This window comes from Palaemon carinicauda, chromosome 35, assembly GCF_036898095.1.
Source record: "Palaemon carinicauda isolate YSFRI2023 chromosome 35, ASM3689809v2, whole genome shotgun sequence".
Classification (NCBI taxonomy): domain Eukaryota; kingdom Metazoa; phylum Arthropoda; class Malacostraca; order Decapoda; family Palaemonidae; genus Palaemon; species Palaemon carinicauda.
The window spans coordinates 33,202,815-33,215,680 of NC_090759.1; positions in this window are offsets into that span (position 1 = coordinate 33,202,815).

Here is a 12,866-nt window from a genome sequence, read left to right on the forward strand (position 1 = left end):
TGTACCATGATCTTTCACTGTTTTGGGATGGAGTTCTCTTGCTTTAGGGTACACTCGGGGACACTTTTCTATCTTATTTCTCTTCCTCTTGGTTGTTTTTTTCAAGTTTTTATCGTTTATATGTAAAAGATTTGTGTTGATGTTACTGTTCTTAAAATATTCAATTTTAATTGTTAATTACCTGTAATTTCCTTATTTTCTTTCCTCACTGGGCTATTTTCCCTGTTGGAGCCCTCGGGCTTATAGCATTCTGCTTTTCCAACTAAGGTTGTATTAGCAATAATAATAATAATAACAATACTACTACTACTACTACTACTACTACTACTACTACTGATAATAATAATAATAATAATGTGGCTCAAATGTGTAAACGTCAAATTTACTAATTTTCCAAAAAGATACATCTGCATCTTGTGAAAAAAATCTTGTACAAAATCTATAAAAGAATAATTAAATGATATCAAATAAGATTTCATATTCCCGACATTTCAGCTCGAAAATGGGCAATCACACATTACCCAGAACTAGTTCAATAAAAGGGTAAAATATCAATTTGTAAAAGGGGCTGACTTACTCGAAGGCCAAATCCAATTTGGCTGCGATAAATATGACTTTTCAATAGATCTCTTACTGAAACACTTTCACGATCGGATACTTTTCTCATAAAACCAACGTGCATGAACTTATTATAACATTTATTGACATATATTAAACTTTTGGAACTTATTTTAATATATTTATTGATATATATATTGAATTTTTGCATCGGCATTAAAGATATGAAAATTTGCCATTGTCTAACATCACAAATGTGAAGACCTTCAGATTAAATAACTTAAAACACAAAACGACCTTCGTAAATCAACGGAACTATCAAAGATCCAAATATACTTTTTTTTTATCTCTGTTAAATTTTCCTTTTTCATCTTTCATCCATAATTTCAACAATTTAGTGTTCGATTTGTCATCCCGCTTGTGCCCTTCATGTCCGCCAGCGTCAACTGACAAGAGAAATTAGAGTGGATGTTTTCCGAACCCTTATGATTAACACATGACATTTTTTTAATACCATTACAGCTACCGTAATCAAGATATAAATTACCATTATCAGTTATGTAACTCAAGTTTCCAGTCTTTTAAAGCTAAAAAAACATTGTCGAATCACTAAATTCTTATAAGAGAACTTAGTAACACTGAAATATCCCACGCTACCTTTACATTCAAGTGTCCCAGATAGACAAATATTTTTGAGACCTTATGATTCGTGAGCCTACTGATCGACTAAAACTTATTTGATCTTGTTTACGAGTATGGCGCTTTATTGTCTTCCCTACTTATGAAACCCTGTAGTAAGCAATTTTCTTAGCAGTACCATTTTAATTGTAATATGTAACTCGCGAAAATTCCAAATTGATTCCACATGGACCTCAATTGAAACCAATCACCTCTTAGAGGTTGCTATTGAATTTACACTGCTTATTTTCTGTGTCCTTTAATTTTGAGGGTTCACTTTCGGTTATCAATATTTTGTGGTAATAAGATTATGAAATCTATATTTCTCACTCTTTGTGTTATTGAGTTAGCTGACATCTCAACAATCTTGAAGTTTATGCCTTATGCAGTGTTCTATGATACAGACCTTACACTGAAACTTTAACTACCAATCTTATAACCTTCATAAATATGAAAACTTCCAACCACCAACCTTTTGTCGTACATTACAAGGACTCTTCAATTGGCAACGTTCTGAACTATTTTACATGGACTCATCAGCTGGCAACTTTCTGACTTATCTTAAACATGGAGACTTCAAACTGGCAACCATCATACATTTCTTACATGGACACTTCAAGCTGGCAACATTCTAAGCTATCTTACCATGAACACTATAAACTGACAACGCTCGAATATACACTCTTTAAACTGGCAGCCTACTAACATATCTTAACATGGACACCTTAACTGATACTCCTCTGACCTATCTTGCGAGACTTCAAATGGCAACTTTCAGATCAATCTTAAGAGACTTTAAGCTGACAACCTCTAAGCTATCTCATCATGAACACTTCAAACTGAAAAACTCTGACATATCTGACAAAGAGAATTCAAAATGGCAACCGTCTGACGTATCTTACAGGGAGACTTCAAACTGACAACCTACTAACCTATCTTAATAAGGACACCTCCACTGGCAACCTTCTGACCTATCTTACCAAGGCACTTCCCACTGACAACCTACTAACCTATCTTGATAAGGACACCTCCACTGGCAACCTTCTGACCTATCTTACCAAGGCACTTCCCACTGACAACCTACTAACCTATCTTGATAAGGACACCTCCACTGGCAACCTTCTGACCTATCTTACCAGGGCACTTCCCACTGACAACCTACTAACCTATCTTAATAAGGACACCTCCACTGGCAACCTTCTGACCTATCTTTCCAGGGCACTTCCCACTGACAACCTACTAACCTATCTTAATAAGGACACCTCCACCGGCAACCTTCTGACCTATCTTACCAGGGCACTTCCCACTGACAACCTACTAACCTATCTTAATAAGGACACCTCCACTGGCAACCTTCTGACCTATCTTTCCAGGGCACTTCCCACTGACAACCTACTAACCTATCTTAATAAGGACACCTCCACCGGCAACCTTCTGACCTATCTTACCAGGGCACTTCCCACTGACAACCTACTAACCTATCTTAATAAGGGCACCTCCACTGGCAACCTTCTGACCTATCTTACCAGGGCACTTCCCACTGACAACCTACTAACCTATCTTAATAAGGACACCTCCACTGGCAACCTTCTGACCTATCTTTCCAGAGCACTTCCCACTGACAACCTACAACTTACATAGAGAATTCAAACTTAACATTTAAACCAATCTTATAAGGAGATTTCAACAGGAAATATTCTGACCTATTTTACACAGATTTGAACTGACAATCGTTTGATTTATATATTGAACTATAATTCATAGACTTATCTTATTGACAAAAATCGATTAAATTGGTGCATACCCCAGAACTGGACCTGTCTAAACTGGCCGTTATAAATCTAATGGTTTTGTGGGAAATCTAAAATTGTCCCAGGCAAAAACCTACAGCTTTGGTTTTACTGTCAACGAAAGCATTCAACCAACTTGAAGATTGTTGTCTAAAACAATGTGTGGTTTTTCATTGTTCTCAAACCAAACACAACTTTGCTAGAATCCTGATTTTCAAAGTTGTATCTTGAATTTGTCTCAAAGAAGGTAACGCAGCTAATTTCAGTACAATAGCAGCTGATAAGATACAAATTGTATGCAGCTTATAACTAGACCTAGATTAAATTTTTTGATTTCTGAAAGTAAGTTTATTAGGTTCCTTAGCTTTTCATATATTCTTTATTACCTGCACAGGATGATTAGCAGCTTTTTATAGTATTGTTACTGTTCCTAAAATATTTAATTTTTTCTTGTTTTCTTTTGCTCACTGGGCTATTTTTCCTGTTGGAGCCCCAGGGCGTATAGCATCTTGCTTTTCCAACTAGGGTTGTAGCTTAGCAAGTAATAATAATAAATAATAATAATAATAATAATTTATCTACATATAACACCAATTAAACTATGTTTAAATGCATGTCTAGAAAGCGTACCCATACGCCCCAAAAAAGAAAAAAAAATCCAATAAATAAGTTTTTCAAATGCGCCACCAAAGTTGATAGTTTGGCTCATATATTTTCCATTAAGGGAGAATTACAGCAATAACATCTGTGTAGAATCTCGTGATCTATATTACGACTCTGCCATTGGGTTTGGCGTGAATTTAGTCAGATGACCTTCCTGATACCAACCCTATCTATTTGTCAGTTTGGATTTGGGGTCCCTCTTTTATCCAGGGTCCGTTTTGAATTCAAGTTCCGTTTTGGATTCGGGTTCTGTTTTTTGAGCCGGGGTCCGTTTTTGAGCCGGGGTCCGTTTTTGAGCCGGGGTCCGTTTTTGAGCCGGGCTCCGTTTTGGAGCCGGGCTCCGTTTTGGAGCCGGGCTCCGTTTTGGAGCCGGGCTCCGTTTTGGGGCCGGGCTCCGTTTTGGGGCCGGGCTCCGTTTTGGGGCCGGGCTCCGTTTTGGGGCCGGGCTCCGTTTTGGGGCCGGGCTCCGTTTTGGGGCCGGGCTCCGTTTTGGGGCCGGGCTCCGTTTTGGGGCCGGGCTCCGTTTTGGGGCCGGGCTCCGTTTTGGGGCCGGGCTCCGTTTTGGGGCCGGGCTCCGTTTTGGGGCCGGGCTCCGTTTTGGGGCCGGGCTCCGTTTTGGGGCCGGGCTCCGTTTTGGGGCCGGGCTCCGTTTTGGGGCCGGGCTCCGTTTTGGGGCCGGGCTCCGTTTTGGGGCCGGGCTCCGTTTTGGGGCCGGGCTCCGTTTTGGGGCCGGGCTCCGTTTTGGGGCCGGGCTCCGTTTTGGGGCCGGGCTCCGTTTTGGGGCCGGGCTCCGTTTTGGGGCCCGGCTCCGTTTTGGGGCCCGGCTCCGTTTTGGGGCCCGGCTCCGTTTTGGGGCCGGGCTCCGTTTTGGGGCCGGGCTCCGTTTTGGGGCCGGGCTCCGTTTTGGGGCCGGGCTCCGTTTTGGGGCCGGGCTCCGTTTTGGGGCCGGGCTCCGTTTTGGGGCCGGGCTCCGTTTTGGGGCCGGGCTCCGTTTTGGGGCCGGGCTCCGTTTTGGGGCCGGGCTCCGTTTTGGAGCCGGGCTCCGTTTTGGGGCCGGGCTCCGTTTTGGGGCCGGGCTCCGTTTTGGGGCCGGGCTCCGTTTTGGGGCCGGGCTCCGTTTTGGGGCCCGGCTCCGTTTTGGGGCCGGGCTCCGTTTTGGGGCCGGGCTCCGTTTTGGGGCCGGGCTCCGTTTTGGGGCCGGGCTCCGTTTTGGGGCCGGGCTCCGTTTTGGGGCCGGGCTCCGTTTTGGGGCCGGGCTCCGTTTTGGGGCCGGGCTCCGTTTTGGGGCCGGGCTCCGTTTTGGGGCCCGGCTCCGTTTTGGGGCCGGGCTCCGTTTTGGGGCCGGGCTCCGTTTTGGAGCCGGGCTCCGTTTTGGGGCCGGGCTCCGTTTTGGAGCCGGGCTCCGTTTTGGGGCCGGGCTCCGTTTTGGGGCCGGGCTCCGTTTTGGGGCCGGGCTCCGTTTTGGAGCCGGGCTCCGTTTTGGGGCCGGGCTCCGTTTTGGAGCCGGGCTCCGTTTTGGGGCCGGGCTCCGTTTTGGAGCCGGGCTCCGTTTTGGAGCCGGGCTCCGTTTTGGGGCCGGGCTCCGTTTTGGAGCCGGGCTCCGTTTTGGGGCCGGGCTCCGTTTTGGGGCCGGGCTCCGTTTTGGGGCCGGGCTCCGTTTTGGGGCCGGGCTCCGTTTTGGGGCCGGGCTCCGTTTTGGGGCCGGGCTCCGTTTTGGGGCCGGGCTCCGTTTTGGGGCCGGGCTCCGTTTTGGGGCCGGGCTCCGTTTTGGGGCCGGGCTCCGTTTTGGGGCCGGGCTCCGTTTTGGAGCCGGGCTCCGTTTTGGGGCCGGGCTCCGTTTTGGGGCCGGGCTCCGTTTTGGGGCCGGGCTCCGTTTTGGGGCCCGGCTCCGTTTTGGGGCCGGGCTCCGTTTTGGGGCCGGGCTCCGTTTTGGGGCCGGGCTCCGTTTTGGAGCCGGGCTCCGTTTTGGGGCCGGGCTCCGTTTTGGAGCCGGGCTCCGTTTTGGGGCCGGGCTCCGTTTTGGGGCCGGGCTCCGTTTTGGGGCCGGGCTCCGTTTTGGGGCCGGGCTCCGTTTTGGAGCCGGGCTCCGTTTTGGGGCCGGGCTCCGTTTTGGAGCCGGGCTCCGTTTTGGGGCCGGGCTCCGTTTTGGGGCCGGGCTCCGTTTTGGAGCCGGGCTCCGTTTTGGGGCCGGGCTCCGTTTTGGAGCCGGGCTCCGTTTTGGGGCCGGGCTCCGTTTTGGGGCCGGGCTCCGTTTTGGGGCCGGGCTCCGTTTTGGGGCCGGGCTCCGTTTTGGGGCCGGGCTCCGTTTTGGGCCCGGGCTCCGTTTTGGGGCCGGGCTCCGTTTTGGGGCCGGGCTCCGTTTTGGGGCCGGGCTCCGTTTTGGGGCCGGGCTCCGTTTTGGGGCCGGGCTCCGTTTTGGGGCCGGGCTCCGTTTTGGGGCCGGGCTCCGTTTTGGGGCCGGGCTCCGTTTTGGGGCCGGGCTCCGTTTTGGGGCCGGGCTCCGTTTTGGGGCCGGGCTCCGTTTTGGGGCCGGGCTCCGTTTTGGGGCCGGGCTCCGTTTTGGGGCCGGGCTCCGTTTTGGGGCCGGGCTCCGTTTTGGGGCCGGGCTCCGTTTTGGGGCCGGGCTCCGTTTTGGGGCCGGGCTCCGTTTTGGGGCCGGGCTCCGTTTTGGAGCCGGGCTCCGTTTTGGAGCCGGGCTCCGTTTTGGAGCCGGGCTCCGTTTTGGAGCCGGGCTCCGTTTTGGAGCCGGGCTCCGTTTTGGAGCCGGGCTCCGTTTTGGAGCCGGGCTCCGTTTTGGAGCCGGGCTCCGTTTTGGAGCCGGGCTCCGTTTTGGAGCCGGGCTCCGTTTTGGAGCCGGGCTCCGTTTTGGAGCCGGGCTCCGTTTTGGAGCCGGGCTCCGTTTTGGAGCCGGGCTCCGTTTTGGAGCCGGGCTCCGTTTTGGAGCCGGGCTCCGTTTTGGAGCCGGACTCCGTTTTGGAGCCGGACTCCGTTTTGGAGCCGGACTCCGTTTTGGAGCTGGACTCCGTTTTGGAGCTGGACTCCGTTTTGGAGCTGAGAGCTGGACTCCGTTTTGGAGCTGGACTCCGTTTTGGAGCTGAACTCCGTTTTGGAGCTGAACTCCGTTTTGGATTTGGGGTCCGTTTTTTTGAGCTGGGGTCCGTTTTGGATCCTGGGTCCATTTTGGTATCCTGGGTCTGTTTTGGATTTGGATTCCGTTTCGGATTCGGGTTCCGTTTTGGATCCGGGGTCCGTTTCGGATTCGGGTTCCGTTTTGGATCCGGGGTCCGTTTTGGATTCGGGTTCCTTTTTGGAGCCGGGGTCCGTTTTGAATTCGGGTTCCTTTCTGGAGCCGGGATCCGTTTTGGATTCGGGTTCCGTTTTGGAGCCGGGGTCCATTTTGGAGCCGGGGTCCGTTTTGGACCCGGGTCTGTTTTGGATCCGGGTCCGTTTTGGATCTGGGGTCCGTTTTGAGGCCAAAGTCATTCTTAGCTAAGTTATATGGAGCAGAAAAAGCATATATGAGGACGACTGAAGAGATTGATTGATTTGAGGTTTTCTGGCATCCTGACATCTAAGGTCATTGACGCTGATATCATTTATTATAAACAAAGAACAAAAGAATATCCAATTAAAACCATAAAAGAAAAGATCATTTTAAAAGTCAAATAGCTTTCAGGAGACCTGCTTCTTAAGTAAAGCTAGAAATACCGCTAGCGTGGTAGGACACATCATGTCTAAGAATCTTGGACAGAAGAGAAGATAGATGTAGCAGATATGAGAATGTTGAGATGCTGTCTTGAGTAACAAGGGAGGATAGGATCAAAAATGAGTATTTAAGATGATCGATAAAAGTAGTTGAATTATCATATAAAATACTAGAAAGAAGGCTGAGATGGTATGGACATGTTGAAAGACTTACGATGGAGAGAAGAGGTTCGGGGAAGAAGGAAGAGTGGAAGACCATGAAAGAGATGGAGTGATTATTATTATTATTATTATTATTATTATTATTATTATTATTATTATTACAAACCAAGCTATAACTAGTTGGAAAAGCAAGATGCTGTAAGCCCTAGGACTCTAACAGGAAAAAAATAGTCCAGCGAGGAAAGGAAACAAGGAAATAAAACAAACAAGAGAGGAATAAACAATCAAAATAAAATATTTCAAGAACATTAACAACATTCAATTTGATTGTGCAAGGAAAGATTTGCTATGGAAAGTTATTGACGAAAACAAAACACAATAGAAATCGATGGAGATGACTTATTCATAACGGCGACCCTATACCAAAAGGGGTTAAAGCGAAGAAGAAGAAGAAGAAGAAGAAGAAGAAGAAGAAGAAGAAGAAGAAGACGGTTCTTGAAGACTCCTAGCATTATAATTTTTTTAAATAAGTCTTGTGCCTGACGCACATACTTAAAATATGGCAACTTTTTTCACTCTTAGGTTTTAGCTAAGTAGTCACTGTGAATCCACTGTGGACTGATCTCAAAAATTTTATTCGTTTTCCATTCTTTCTTTTAATTCTATACACCTGCTAGATCGCATTTTATCATCACCTCTGACCGGTTGCCAAAGAGGCATCGCGTTAGTTCGAGAATAGTTGAATCATCACACACTCAATTTAAAAAAAAAAAAAAAAAAAAAAAAAAAAAAATTTAGTTAAAAAAAAAGACTTTTACTACACCAGGAATTCGAGTGTGTTAAACCTTTTAAAAATCATGTTAATATGTGTACGTGTATTTTTTGAGTGTGTGTTTTCATGTGTGTGCTTTGGCGCATGTGGTATTCAAAGAAATTCCCAAATAAAATCCTTTAGTTTGGTTCCTGCACCGTAAAAAACACTCCTATTATGGGAACACGAATTCACAAATCGGCTACTTTGGCAACACTCCAGATTCCTAGTTTTAACCTCCACGAATCCCAACCGAAATAGTCACATTTCCGCTACATTTTCATCCTCAAAAGACAGGTTTATTAAAATGAGTACCAAGGATATTTCTACTCTAAATGGAACCGAAAGATAAAAATTTTTGCGTTAAAATGTTTCGAAAATAGCAAGATTTTGAAGACACTATTCCCATTGGGATGACAACTTCCAGAGTAAGGTAATTTGCAAAATACGAATGTGGAGGAAAGTTTAAAACATTAATCCAGCTCACTGATCGTTATTTCCAACTTGAATCTTAAATATAACGATTGATTGATTATTTAAGGTTTTCTAGCATCTTTACATCTATGGTCATTGACGCCGAATTATATATAACGATCTTAATTGCCCACTGAATTTAGGTACGAGGCGACTGTCGAATTGGCACTCCTCAAGAGAGATTAGTTCTCCAAACTTTCAACTGGGCTCCACGAAGCACTAGAAGAGTTGGAGGACCTAGGATTGCATGGCTGAGGACTATGAAGCGCGAAGTAGATGATGAATAGAGAAGTATTGATTTAAAAGCTCAAGATAGAGACGACTGGAGAAATCTAATCGAGACCCTTTGCGTCACTAGGCGTAGGAGGAGATGATGGTGATGACTGTTTTGGTATGAAATATGTAAGAAAACGAATATTTTCCAATTCATAAACCTGTATAACTTGTACTCGTATATACGAGTCCGTATTGGTACACAGATGAATAAATTGATAAAGATGTTCATGTATGAATAATAGTAAATGCTCTGCAGAAAATAACTTGGCTGGATTTATTAAGTTTTTATAGTTTATGTAGGAGATATTTATTTTAATGTTGTTACTCTTCTTAGAATATTTTTTTCCCCTTTTTCCTTTCCTCATCGGGCTATTTTCCTGGTTGGAGCCCCCGTGCTTATGGCATCCTGTTTTTCCAACTAGGGTTGAAGAATGGCAAGTAGTAGTAGTAGTAGTATTAGTAGTAGTAGTAGTAGAAGTAGTAGTAGTAATAATAATAATAATAATAATAATAATAATAATAATGATAATAATAATAATAATAATAATAATGATGATGATGACGATGATTTTTTTACGAAACAGCCTCAAAACACATTCAAAAATACATCAGAGGATTATCCAGCTTAGATATTGTTTTCTCGTAATCAACCACCAAACATATTTTGAATTTGTGTGTAATCTATCATAAGCACCTTAATTCAAGGTGGTTTAACATCGAAAGCTGTTTAATAAAGTATCAACAATCAAATAAAATATATTAACATTTCTGCTATATCTAGTACTGGTTTTTGTTCGTCTTTTTTTTTTTAAGTTTCTGGAAAAGGTCGAAAAGAAAAATTACATTTGTACTACAGACGGGATAAAACATCTTGTGTTTATCAAGTGCCAATATTAAAGGTGCATTATAATCAAATTGTTACCTCATTATTATTATTATTATTATTATTATTATTATTATTATTATTATTATTAGCTAATCATCTACCCTAGGTGGAAAAGCAGGATGCTATAAGCCCAAGGGCTCCAACAGGAAAAAATACTCCAGTGAGGAAAGGAAACGAGGGTGATCACCAGAACGTCAGCCGGGCAAGCCCAACACCCCCACAGTGGCGCCCAACCACAGCAGTGACCTCCTCAGTAAACAGCATAAACTCATGGTCCCAGGCTGGGATCGATCTGCTGCCATGCGAATGCTAGGCGAACACGTTACCAATCTACTAGCCATGAGGGTAGCAGGTAAGGCTGTTTAGCAGAAAGAGAAACTGTTGGCAACGCTGTCTATAAAACAAATTTTTGACTTTTAGTTACGTGATCAAAAGCATTTTCATTAATTTAACTACAGTCAATTTCTTTTAGTGATGCAGATTTGCACCGACTCGCAGCGGTGCCCTTTTAGCTCGGAAAAGTTTCCTGATCGCTGATTGGTTGGACGAGATAATTCTAACCAATCAGCGATCAGGAAACTTTTCCGAGCTAAAAGGGCACCGCTGCGAGTCGGTGCAAATCTGCCTCGATAAAAGAAATGGACTATAGGTCCTCTTGAGCAACTAAAATTATTTTCCTATACAGCACTTAGCAAAATTAATGAAAATGCTTTAGATCACGTGTTGAAAAACCAACTTAAAGGCAGCGTTGACAATAGTTTCACTTTAGCTACACAAAGCGTTACCTGCTACAATGTACAGCTGTCAGATGTGTCCTTACCTTCCCGTTAAGTGTACTGGAATTAATGAAGCCAATTTTAATGTACTGTATCGACATACCTGAAGTTGAGATAGCCATTATTAGAGAGAGAGAGAGAGAGAGAGAGAGAGAGAGAGAGAGAGAGAGAGAGAGAGAGAAATTCGATTACTATCTAAAAGGGATATTTACTCACCAAAGAGATTTACATCTGTCTGATAGCTTCATCCATCAGAGAATACAGTTCAATAAAATAAGAAGCCTAAAATCTTCCAAAAACATTTAGTGTCCATGTAGATTTATATAGATTTAAGGTACAAATAATAATTTCACTGGGTTGTTGTGGCCTGATTGGTAACGTCTCTGCCTAGGGTTGACCAGTCGGAGGTTCGAGACCCGCTCAGTCTCGTTAGTGCCAATAGTGTCAGCAACCTTACCATCCTTGTGAGCTAAGGTTGGGGGTTGGGGTTGGAGGAGCCTATAGGTCTATCTACTGAGTCATCAGTAGCCATTGCCTGCCCCTCCTTGTTCCTAGCTTGGGTGGAGGGGGGGGGTGCCTTGGGTGCTAATCATATATGGTCAGCCTCTAGGGCATTGTTCTGCTTGATAGGGCAATATCAGTCCCTTGCGTCTGCCATTCATGAGCGTCCTTGAAACTTTTAAATATGTAGAGGGCTAAAACCAGTTCATATACCTTAAAAGCCAAGTGGTTCAAGTCTTCTGTACTGTTTTGTTTGGATTCAAAAGGCGTATATTCAAATCCCGATCCTAGAAGAAGCCCATATCATAAGTGAATTTTCCCAAGGCAGAGCGACTTCGTTATTAAAAGCAATATTTGGTTCAATATATGAAAGAATGTAAGTAACACAAGGTAGTGACTTGACCCATAATTAGTTAGCCATTGACTGTGTGAGTTCAATATTTAAAAGCAAGAAGGTTATTTCTTATAATGACAAAAATGTGTACATACATATACACACACATCTATATATATATGTATATATATATATAATATATATATATATATATATATATATATATATTCTGTATGTGTGTATATATATGTATATATATATATATATATATATTCAAATTAGCCATATATTTTTGCTTAATGTCTGGATTCTCTCAACGACCTCGGGATCAGAGCCCCAGGCGAAATCACACAAAGACAAGAGCTTGTGACAGGCCGGAAATCGAACCCTGGTCCGGCAAACTTGTTGAGACAGTGACTAAACCACTTGGCCACGAAATGGTTTAGTCACTGTAACCACTTGGCCATAAAGTGGTTTAGCCACTGTCTCTACAAGTTTGCCGGACCAGGGTTCGATTCCCGGCCTGTCACAAGCTCTTGTCTTTCTGTAATTTCACCTGGGGCTCTGATCCCGAGGTCGTTAAGAGAATCCAGACATTAATGTAGCAAAAATATATGGCTTATTTGAATAGGAAAAACATCTAAATGTGCTAAAATTTATTATATATATATATATATATATATATATATATATGTGTATATATATATATATATATATATATATATATATATATATATATATATATATATATATACACACGTGTGAAATGATCCAAAGATAATATACATCATATATATATATATATATATATATATATATATATATATATATGGGGATATTTCTCCTTTAAACTAGATTTTCTTTGCTATGATTATCCTTCATAAAAACCATCACAAAATTAGGATAAAATAATAAATTTTTGTCAGGTAAAAATCATGACACGTGTACATCAATTATTACTGAAATATGTGTAAGTAAATTAGTGAATATCCCGACAGCGTAATAATTAAGTGTGTGGTAATTAAAAGAAGAAATTAACTACATCCATTTACAAGACATAACAAAACTACTGGAAGTTATTATGTACATTCATTTACAAGACATAACAAAACTACTGGTTTTTAATAAAGTTTTATAAGTATATTACGTATCCTTCAATATGAACAATTCCCGCTTCTTTGACTTCGTAACCATTATGATAATGGGAACTAGTTTCAGTTATAGAGATCTAGAAAACGAAATTTCATCCGCT